Genomic DNA, 12,070 nt, shown 5'->3' on the forward strand with positions numbered 1-12,070 from the left:
TGTCTACATGAAAAACCAGCCTGGCCCCTCCAGACACCCCCAACCGCTGCAATGTTACAATAACAGCTGAATGAATAATAGGGTCGCGCAACGCACCAGGCTCTGGCTGGGTTCTTCCATCTATGGAAGTCCCTGGCAAAATGTTCAGGTCCAGATCAGGATCAGATTTTTGTGTAAAGAACATCAATTTACATTTGATTATAAAATTAGGGGAGACTGGGGCTGGTTGTAACATGGGATAGTTGTAACACTCTCAATATCTCCAATCAGGAACAAGCTAGAATTGTGTGACTCACTCTGCGCATTCTCAGTTTAGTCCTCAACCTTCATGAAGAAGCAAGACCCTGTGATAGACTGCTGAATTTATTGACAACAATCTGATTTTAAGGTTAGAAAGTTTTTTTTAAACCAATTTTGTTTTTGTGATGGCATCGCCTGCTTTGTAGTTATATTCACCAAACTTATATCAGGTTTATAACCAGTGTGTGTAAATATATTTGATGAAAGTTAGCAATGCTAAAGTTCAACATGTAACTAAAATTGAAGCTAGCTAATGGCTGCAAGGGTCAGAGTTAGTTGTAACAAGCCTAAGGAGGTCTGGGTGCAGTGCTGGGAATGCAAATGATGGGCCCACCAAGCCTGTATCCCAGAACTACCATACAACTGTCTAAACTGTGACTCTGAGTGAACATGTCCAACATTTACACACACACACACACACACACACACACACACACACACACACACACACACACACACACACACACACACACACACACACACACACACACACACACACACACACACACACACACACACACACACACACACACACACACACACAATTAGTTCCGATGTTGTTGTTTAGTTGAGAAGGGCCCTTGAATGGAACGTTAAAATAATACACATTTTATGATTGTATTATGATTTAATTATTTTTGCCACACAAAATATGAAACAGTGCAATGTTGTTCTCATGTTCTCAATAAAGGTTTTCAATATTTCGTTGTATGTCATGATTTATGCATTTTTCCAAAATGTTTCATTTGACCCCAAGCCCTGTTACCACTGACCATGGAGGTAGGGAAATTGGAACATTTCACTCCTTGTATTTGAGAGAAAGTCACACTTTATCCGTTTGATTTGGATAGATGATACCTATCCCAATATGTAACAGACTTGATGGAAGTTGTTCGTATCACATATTGAATGTAGCAGCTCAAAAATCTCAGAGAAATTGACAGAAATGCAAAAAGTGTTACAACCAACCCCAGTCTCCCCTATGCTATTTGACTTGCCCACTGTTACAATAAGCAGCATTCAATAAGTTAGAGACTCCACATAATGACAGAGTACACAGAATCCATATGCTAAGACCTGTATATGAGCAGTATTTTGGTAAGATGGCTGAACCCGTTTGTCTTACCATCTAAATGAATAAAAATACAAAATCTGACACTGAAAGAACAATGGTCAACATCCAATCAACATCCAATACCAAACATGAGAGGAAAAATCCTGAGAGGAGCCCAGGCTACCAGTGAGGGAGTCGGCATGTAAGAGAGAGAGACTGGCATGGCAGTTGGCATGGAAGAGAGAGAGCCTGGCACAATCTCCCTGTGGGAGTTGGCATGCAAGAGAGAGAAACTGGCATCGCTCCCTGTCGGAGTTGGCATGGAAGAGAGAGACTGGCATAGCTCCCTGTAAGAGTTGGCATGGAAGAGAGAGAGACTACCATGGTTCCCTGTGGGAGGTGGCATGGAACAGAAAAAGACTGGCATGGCTCCCTGTGGGAGTTGGCATGATATATAGAGAGACTGGCATGTAAGACAGAGAGACTGGCATAGAAGAGACAGACTGGCATGGAAGAGAGAGATACTGGCATGGAAGAGAGAGACTGGCATAGAAGAGAGAGAGACTGGCATGAAAGAGAGACTGGCATGATAGAGAGAGAGACTGGTATGATGGAGAGAGAGACTGGCATGATAGAGAGAGAAACTGACATGATAGAGAGAGACTGGTATGGAAGAGAGCAAGACTGGCATTAAAGGGGGAGATACTGGCATGGAATAGAGAGAGACTGGCGTAGAAGAGAGAGAGACTGGCATGAAAGAGAGAGACTGGCATGATAGAGATAGAGACTGGCATTAAAGAGAGAGACTGGCATTAAGAGAGAGAGACTGGCATGATAGAGCGAGAGACTGGCATTAAAGAGAGAGAAACTGGCATTAAAGAGAGAGAGACTGGCATGGAAGAGAGAAAGACTGGCATGATAGAGGGAAAGACTGGCATGATAGAGAGAAATACTGGCATAAAAGAGAGACTGGCATGATGGAGAGAGAGAGACTGGCATGATAGAGAGAGAGACTGGCATGGAAGAGAGACTGGCATGGAAGAGAGAGAGACTGGCATGGAAGAGAGAGAGACTGGCATGGAAGAGGGAGAGACTGGCATTAAAGAGAGAGAGTAGCATGATAGAGAGAAAGACTGGCATGGAAGAGAGAGAGACTGGCATTAAAGAGAGAGAGGCTGGCATGATAGAGAGATAGACTGGCATGATAGAGTGAGAGACTGGCATGATAGAGAGATAGACTGGCATGATAGAGACTGGCATGATAGAGAGAGAGACTGGTATGATAGAGAGATAGGGCTGCGACAAAGAGTTAAATCACCATGGAGGGGGAGAGAATCTCACTCAGTAATGAGCTTAATTAAGGTTAATGAGCTCTGCTCTGCCTCCAGATTATTAAATTAATCTGATCATATGAATGAATCATAATTAGTACAATTATAAGCTTAAACATTTTTTACAGATGAAACTGTTTTTTGGTACATAGGACCCAGAATAATTATAGTGGGTATATATACAGTACCAGTCAAAAGTTTGGACACACCTACTCATTCAAGGGTTTTTCTTTATTTTATTAGGGCTGAAATCTGAGGTGCAGTTAACTCTAATGAATTTATCCTCAAACAGCAGAGGTAGCTCTGGGTCTTCCTTTCCTGTGGTGGTCCTCATGAGAGCCAGTTTCATCATAGCGCTTGATGGTTTTTGAGGCTGCACTTGAAGAAACTTTCAAAGTTCAGTCCGGATTGATTGACATTCAGGTCTTAAAGTAATGATGGACTATCATTTCTCTTTGCTTATTTGAGCTGTTCTTGCCATAATATGTTGGTCTTTTACCAAATAGGGCTATTTGCTGTTTACCACCATTACCTTGTCACAACACAGCTGATTGGCTCAAACACATTAAGAAGGAAAGAAAGAAATTCCACAAATTAACTTTTAACAAGGCACAACTGTTAGTTGAATTGCATTCCAGGTGACCTCCTCATGAAGCTGGTTGAGAGGATGCCAAGAGTGTGCAAAGCTGCCATCAAGGCAAAGGGTGGCTACTTTGAAGAATCTCAAATATAAAACATATTTTGATTTGTTTAACACTATTTTGGTTACTACATGATTCCATATGTGTTATTTCATAGTTTTGATGTCTTCACTATTATTCTACAATGTAGAAAATAGTAAAAATAAAGAAAAACCCTTGAATGAGTAGGTGTGCCCAAACCTCTGACTGGTACTACACTACCGGTCAAAAGTTTTAGAACACCTAGTCATTCACGTTTTTTTCTTTATTTTTACTATTTTCTACATTGTAGAATAATAGTGAAGACATCAAAACTATGAAATAACACATATGGAAACATGTAGTAACCAAAAAAGTGTTAAACAAATCAAAATATATTTTATATTTGAAATTCTTCAAAGTAGCCACCCTTTCCTTGATGACAGCTTTGCAAACTCTTGGCATTCTCTCAACCAGCTTCAGGAGGTAGTCACCTGGAATGCATTTCAATTAACAGGTGTGTCTTCTTAAAAGTTGATTTGTGGAATTTCTTTACTTCTCATTGTGTTTGAGTCAATCAGTTGTGTTGTGACAGACTGTGTGAATCAGGCCTTCATGATCGAATTGCTGCAAAGAAACCACTACTAAAGGACACCAATATTAAGAAGAGACTTGCTTGGGTCAAGAAACATGAGCAATGGACATTAGACCGGTGGAAATTTGTCCTTTGGTCTGTAGTCCAAATTTGAGATTTTTGGTTCTAACCCTGTGTCTTTGTGAGACGTGATGTGGGAGAACGGATGATCTTTGCATGTGTATTTCCCACCGTAAAGCACGGAGGAGGAGGTGTGATGGTGTGGGGGTGCTTTGCTGGTGACACTGTCAGTGATTTATATAGAATTCAAAGCGCACTTAAACAGCATGGCTACCACAGCATTCTGCAGAGATACACCATCCCATCTGGTTTGCGCTTAGTGGGACTATCATTTGTTTTTCAACAGGACAATGACCCATCACACCTCCAGGCTGTATAAGTCTATTTTACCAAGAAGGCGAGTGATGGAGTACTGCATCAGATGACCTGGCCTCCACAATCCCCCGACCTCAACCAAATTGAGATGGTTTGGCAGGAGTCGGACCGCAGAGTGAAGGAAAAGCAGCCAACAAGTGCTCAGCATATGTGGGAACTCCTTCAAGATTGTTGGAAAAGCATTCCAGGTGAAGCTGGTTGAGAGAATGCCAAGAGTGTGCAAAGCTGACATCAAGGCAAAGGGTGGCAATTTGAAGAATCTCAAATATAACAGAGATAAAAAAAGAGATCTACAGATGCTGACCAATTGGATCCTGGTCTGCTTAAGTGTACAGTGCCTATCATTGTTGGCTCAATAATCCACATTTTTTATTTAACATTGTTATCAGGGAATATTCCAAAAGTATGGAAATCAGCTCTTGTTCTGCCACTCCATAAGGACGGGGATAGTAGTAATCTTCATCATAATAGTAGTAATAGTAGTAATCTTCATCATTATCACCCCATTCCAAGGTTTCCTTGTCTAGCTAAGATTCTTGAAACCTTGATAAATGTACAACTTTGCTCTTTTTTATCTGAGGAATGTATTTTGAATGTAAACCAATCAGGGTTTAGGCCAGCAACCACTTCAGTTGTTAATGATCTTGTCAATTGCATTAAACACTAAAATTAAATGTGCTGCTTTGTTTGTGGACCTGTAAAAAGCTTTTGATACTGTTGATCATGCTATTTTATTGAATAAGTTGTCCTCGATAGACCTGAGCTCTGACACCTGTTCACGTTTTCATGATTATCTTAGTGATAGAATTCAGGCCATCGTGATTGATGGAGTTTCTTGAAGTACATTAAGGTGTACCACAGGGGTCGATTTTGGGACCTGTTCTCTTCGCTACTATATTAACACCATTTGTCAATCTGTTAAAAATGTTCAACTTCATCTGTATGCTGATGATATTATTATGTATGCAATTACCCAGACTGTTGATCTGGCTGTATCAAATCTACAGTCAGATTTTATAGCTATGCAGGAATCCCTTGCTGATTTAAAATGTGTGCTTAATACCAGTAAAATTAAATACATGTTGTTTTAAAACTTTTCGCAATTTTGTTTCAGATGAACATCATGTTCACTCATTAGATGGTTCTCCAATAGCATTCTGCAGCGATACGCCATCCCATCTGATTTGCGCTTAGTGGGACTATCATTTATTTTTCAAAAGGACAATGACCCAACACACCTCCAGGAAGTGTAAGGGCTATTTGACCAAGAAGGAGAGGGATGGAGTGCTGCATCAGATGATCAGGACTCCATAATGGATTCTGTTCAAATAAAATACCAAAGTAGAAATGTTGGAAAAGTACTAGTGCTCCACCTCACAACAGTGACATTATGTCACCAGGGTTGGTGCGTCTAGCAGCTAGCATAAAAACTTTTGACATACAGTGACCATTTTGATTGGTTCAAGAACAATACGTTACAGTAGAAGGGTTCCGCCCACAAGTGCAAACAGTGCATGATGAACATTGTTTTGTCCTGGAGCCCTGGTTTCAGGGTTTGATTGAATAGGACTTTGGGTCCCTTATCGTGTAAAAACACTGCATATAAAAGCAACTCAAAACACTGTCTGATTTCTGGTCAATTTCTCTAGAGACATGTAGTTCCAGGGATAGGGCTTGGGGGGGAGGAGGCCTGGGGGGGGGGGGGCAGCCATGACTGTGAACTGAACGGCAGCAGTTTAACGATTTCAAATGAGCTCTGAGTGGTAAAAACCTGACAATTCCCCATCGAGATGGCACATGACAGTTAAAATGACCAGAAATCAATATTCTGACCGGGTGTCTCACAATGATAAGACCGACCAAGACAATGTTGACTATTAAACTTGACAGCTTGAGATATTACACTATTAGTTATGCTATTTTTAATAATCTATAATATTTGGGCTATAATTAATTAATTATACGGGTCAGATAATATCTGAGGCTGGGATGAGATCGGAGGGGTCTATTAAGGCTGGTAATGAGAAAGGAGAAATCTAATCTAAGGACGGGGAGCTGTGAAGGAACAAATATACAACCACCTCCCTCCTTCAGTCAGAGAGGAAAGAGGGAGAGGAGAGAGGGAGAGGAGAGAGGGAGAGGAGGTAAGGGGAGAAAGGAGGGGGAGAGGAGAGAGGAGAGAGGAGAGAGGAGAGAGGGAGAGGAGGTAAGGGGAGAAAGGAGGGGGAGAGAGAGGTATGGGCAGAAAGAGGGAGAGTAAACAATAAAGGGAAGTTACCAGTAAGACCAGTAAAATCAGGGAAAGAATGTACATATACCTAATACACAACATGTTTCCATGAACTGGGCTAAAACCTCTTTAAGATATCTGGAGGAACAGAGAGCATCAGAAAACACTGTTTCGTATTTAATATACTACTAAACCAATCATGAACTGGGCTAAAACCTCTTTAAGATATCTGGAGGAACAGAGAACATCAGAAAACACTGCTTCATATTTAATATACTACTAAACCAATCATGAACTGGGCTAAAACCTCTTTAAATATCGGGAGGAACAGAGAGCATCAGAAAACACTGTTTCATATTTAATAGACTACTAAACCAATCATGAACTGGGCTAAAACCTCTTTAAATATCGGGAGGAACAGAGAGCATCAGAAAACACTGTTTCATATTTAATATACTACTAAACCAATCATGAACTGGGCTAAAACCTCTTTAAATATCGGGAGGAACAGAGAGCATCAGAAAACACTGTTTCATATTTAATATACTACTAAACCAATCATGGTTAACAGACAGTAGATAATGCTACAACCTATAGAAACGCTGTTCTATATTTTAATATACTACTAAACTAATCATGGATAACAGACAGTAGATAATGCTATATGTTATATAAACACTGCTTTATATTTTAATATACTACTAAACTAATCATGGATAACAGACAGTAGATAATGCTATATGCTATTGAAACACTGATTTATATTTAATATACTACTAAACCAATCATGGATAACAGACAGTACAGATGCTATATTCTTTAGAAAGACTGCTTTTCTCACAGACAGACAGTGAAAAGTTAAACGTTGAAGTCATCTTCTTAAATCTTTGCTCCACAGCTAGACAGACACTACTAGCTTATGGTGCACCACCCCTGTTACTGGGAGAGCTCTCCACATATTGGCCGTGATGGATTGCAGTGTGAAGGTCAGTATTGTGATGTTCTGGGTGAAGGAGAGGGTGACTCCACGGTTCCCTGCAGGCTGATTGGGGGTCACTACGGCCGTCCCATGGCTGCCGCGAGGTGAGACACTCCGCCAGGAGCCAGATCATGTCTGATTTGCAGGGTTACACACCAGCAGTCAGACTGTTTGCTCTATTTCAGCAACAGTTTAGTCCTCCTTAATAACTGTAGCCACTACAAAAACTTAAAAGTAATACTGTCAAGCCTACTGCTTAACTTTTCCAGTTTGAACAGCATAACTGACTCCTGAATAGCTACTACTGATGAAGTGTACAACAGTAGAACTGACTGCTGAGTAGCTACTACTGATGAAGTGTACAACAGTAGAACTGACTGTTGAGTAGCTACTACTGATGAAGTGTACAACAGTAGAACTGACTGCTGAATAGCTACTACTGATGTAGTGTACAACAGTAGAACTGACTGCTGAGTAGCTACTACTGATGAAGTGTACAACAGTAGAACTGACTGCTGAGTAGCTACTACTGATGTAGTGTACAACAGTAGAACTGACTGCTGAATAGCTACTACTGATGAAGTGTACAACAGTAGAACTGACTGCTGAGTAGCTACTACTGATGAAGTGTACAACAGTAGAACTGACTGCTGAGTAGCTACTACTGATGTAGTGTACAACAGTAGAACTGACTGCTGAATAGCTACTACTGATGAAGTGTACAACAGTAGAACTGACTGCTGAATGGCTACTACTGATGAAGTGTACAACAGTAGAACTGACTGCTGAGTAGCTACTACTGATGAAGTGCACAACAGTAGAACTGACTGCTGAATAGCTACTACTGATGAAGTGTACAACAGTAGAACTGACTGCTGAGTAGCTACTACTGATGAAGTGTACAACAGTAGAACTGACTGCTGAATAGCTACTACTGATGAAGTGTACAACAGTAGAACTGACTGCTGAGTAGCTACTACTGATGTAGTGTACAACAGTAGAACTGACTGCGGAGTAGCTACTACTGATGAAGTGTACAACAGTAGAACTGACTGCTGAATAGCTACTACTGATGAAGTGTACAACAGTAGAACTGACTGCTGAGTAGCTACTACTGATGAAGTGTACAACAGTAGAACTGACTGCTGAGTAGCTACTACTGATGAAGTGTACAACAGTAGAACTGACTGCTGAGTAGCTACTACTGATGAAGTGCACAACAGTAGAACTGACTGCTGAGTAGCTACTACTGATGAAGTGTACAACAGTAGAACTGACTGCTGAGTAGCTACTACTGAAAATAACTTTCAATCATTTTCTTGGTTCAAATGGAAAAACAAGAGCCACGAAAATACACATTTTAGAAAATACAGAGCTTAAATAATCTAAATATGCACTTCCAGGAAGCAGTGAATCACCCCTAGACACACATTAGGGAAAGGAGACAGGTTGAGAGCCTACATGGACCTGAACAATGTCCCTCTAGTACGTCTCAAATGGGACTCTCCAGATCCTCCACCTGACTCGTCTGGTCAAAGAGGTTCGTTTTTATGTTGCCCAGCAGCCCAATCAATATGCAATACATCTGTTTGGACAACAGATCAACATTACCCATCAGACAGTGGGGTTAAAGGGACCCCCCCACCTCTCTCTGGCTCCTGACAGGGAGAGTTTATTTTGTCTGTGGTGCAGGGTGGCCAGGGCCCCCATCCCTCCACCTCCGCCCGTCTGGGACTAGATTGGCTGGATTTACTCACAGGGATATAGTATCTTCCGCTGCACTTGTGGATCAAGCTTTAAATTGTGGTAACGTGCCAGAGGCAGAGTAGTTTAAATGCATTGGAACCCAGGGCCCTATGAGCTTAATTAACAGATAGAGTGCTGGGTATAAATCCGCTTACACACTTTAATGGCGAAGAGGCGGACAGTGTGGAGCTCGGGGGTGAAATTCATGCCGGATGAAGATCGACTAATCAATCAATACATTTTTATTTGGTATAGCGTCACATACAAAAGAGCAATTATGGCAATCCTGGAATATTCAAGTGGAGAAATGGTTTTCAGTGATTGTTGTTTTAGTAATATCCAATAATCATGAACTATTCCGAGCTTATTCAGCTGTAGTCTGGGGGTAGCAGACACACCAGTACAACTGAGACAAGGCCAGCAACGAGGCATGAATCCATGTAACTTCAACTTGATGAGAGTTCACACTAAACATAAAAGGGGGGAGAGGGGGATTATCATGTGTCCCTTGTTCTCATCATACCTGTCTGAAAATTACAGTGCACCCTACACAGTGAGACTATAACGCTACACAGTGAGACTATAACCCTGTACAGTGAGACTATAACGCTACACAGTGAGACTATAACCCTGTACAGTGAGACTATAACCCTACAAAGTGAGACTATAACCCTACACAGTGAGACTACAACCCTACACAGTGAGACTATAACTCTACAAAGTGAGACTATAACGCTACACAGTGAGACTATAACCCTACACAGTGATACCATAACCCTACACAGTGAGACTACAATACTACAAAGTGAGACTATAACCCTACACAGTGAGACTATAACCCTACACAGTGAGACTATAACCCTACACAGTGAGACTATAACTCTACAAAGTGAGACTATAACCCTACACAGTGAGACTATAACCCTACACAGTGAGACTACAACCCTACACAGTGAGACTATAACTCTACAAAGTGAGACTATAACGCTACACAGTGAGACTATAACCCTACACAGTGAGACCATAACCCTACACAGTGAGACTACAATGCTACAAAGTGAGACTATAATGTTACACAGTGAGACTATAACTCTACAGTGAGACTGTAAACCTACACAGTGAGATTATAATGCTACACAGTGAGACTATAACCCTACACAGTGAGACTATAACCTACACAGTGAGACTATAACACTACACAGTGAGACTATAACCCTACACAATGAGACTATAACCCTACACAGTGAGACTATAACCCTACACAGTGAGACCATAACCCTACACAGTGAGACTATAATGCTGCAAAGTGAGACTATAATCCTACACAGTGAGACTATAACCCTACACAGTGAGACTATAACCCTACACAGTGAGACTATAACCCTACACAGTGAGACTATAACCCTACACAGTGAGACTATACCACTACACAGTGAGACTACAACCCTACACAGTGAGACTATAACGCTACACAGTGAGACTATAACCCTACACAGTGAGACTGTAAACCTACACAGTGAGACTAAAACCCTACACAGTGAGACTGTAAACCTGCACAGTGAGACTATAACCCTACTCAGTGAGACTATAACGCTACACAGTGAGACTATAACCCTACACAGTGAGACTATAATGCTACACAGTGAGACTATAACCCTACACAGTGAGACTGTAAACCTACACAGTGAGACTATAACCCTACACAGTGAGACTATACCGCTACGCGGTGAGACTATAATCCTACACAGTGAGACTATAACGCTACACAGTGAGACTGTAAACCTACACAGTGAGACTATAACCCTACACAGTGAGATTGTAAACCTACACAGTGAGACTATAACCCTACACAGTGAGACTATAACCCTACACAGTGAGACTGTAAACCTACACAGTGAGACTATAACCCTACACAGTTAGACTGTAAACCTACACAGTGAGACTATAACCCTACACAGTGAGACTATAACCCTACACAGTGAGACTGTAAACCTACACAGTGAGACTATAACCCTACACAGTGAGACTGTAAACCTACACAGTGAGACTATAACCCTACACAGTGAGACTATAACGCTACACAGCTGTGACTATACCAGTATTGCAATATTTTTTCCATGTCAGAAATGAAAACATGAAGTAGAGCTAATTTTGATCCTTTAAAAGCTGCTTTATGTAAAATATTGTGCGCTATAGCTGGGAAAAGAAATAGATGGGACTCTTGAAGACAACATAATGATGTTTGTTTCCAACATTTGGGCTTTTTTTCTAAAGAAGTTAAATCCGCTTCGTGTTTTGTTTCCCTTCAACGATACTATGGTGATAGTGGTATCGTCCCTGCCCTGCTTAAAGGTTCCCAAAGTATATGGAAAGTCAATGAGGGATACATTGCTTAGGGAAACCCTATTCCAAGTAGGCTTTGTTATAGGTTTGTTCCCCTTTTTGTGCACAAAAACCTACATAGTGTCCCTCTGATGACGTGTGATATTCAGTCCACAAACAACCCAATACCGTCTGTGACTACTAAGACATGCAGCCAGGGAGGTCAGGGTGGATGATTCTTTTTGGAGTCAGATGCGAGCAGAAGCATCGACGCTGAGGAGTTGTCATCTCCCATGCAATGATCAGCCCTCTTGTTCATGCCAAATTTAATCAGGCAAGAGCAACATTACAAGTCCTTAAGCACAGATAATTAATACAAGATGTTCCACTCTGAAACAATTATACAACATTCTGACTCC

Source organism: Salmo salar, chromosome ssa09 (genome assembly GCF_905237065.1).
Source record: "Salmo salar chromosome ssa09, Ssal_v3.1, whole genome shotgun sequence".
NCBI classification, from domain to species: Eukaryota; Metazoa; Chordata; class Actinopteri; order Salmoniformes; family Salmonidae; genus Salmo; species Salmo salar.